Raw genomic sequence first — 629 nt, forward strand, 5'->3', positions numbered from 1 at the left:
TGTACTGTGAATAGTAAAAGTTAAAGTAAAACTAGGATTCTTAACTCTTACAGGCCTGTTTTGCCATTCACTCTTCCCTTTGCTTGTTACTAGGAAAACCCCATTTTTCATTTCTCTTGTAACACAATGACTCGTTTTAGTTGAAGTAATAACGAGTAAGCTATTTTATATCGACAATCTTACTTGTCAATCACAGGCCTTTCTCTGTTCTCTTATCATTTCTAGTATTTGTTTCAGACCAATGCTTATTAATTTTGGAAAATATATATGAAAACTACTTTTGATTGTTGTAAAGAAACTCAGGTATAACCCAGCCATCTTCAGAATAACTGATGCATTCTCCCAGTCTTCATGTATACAGTTTTTATTTTAAGGATTGGAGCTAAGCCTGTATAAATGGGTTTCTGTTTGCTTCCCATCTTCCTTGGCAAGAGCAAGGTGGAGACTAAAGAACCTGAGCCTGTTTCCCTATGTGTGTAAAATGTCCTCCCGGGGAGGGGAACAGGCGAGGGCTCTGTACGAAGCGCAGCGGACACGGCGCTGAGTCCCGGTGCCGGCCCTGCTGCCGGCGGTGCCTTTCCCAGCAGGCCAGTGCGCTGTCGTCCCCGCGGGCGCCGCCAGGGGGAGCT

Source organism: Cervus elaphus, chromosome 24, assembly GCF_910594005.1.
Source record: "Cervus elaphus chromosome 24, mCerEla1.1, whole genome shotgun sequence".
Classification (NCBI taxonomy): Eukaryota; Metazoa; Chordata; class Mammalia; order Artiodactyla; family Cervidae; genus Cervus; species Cervus elaphus.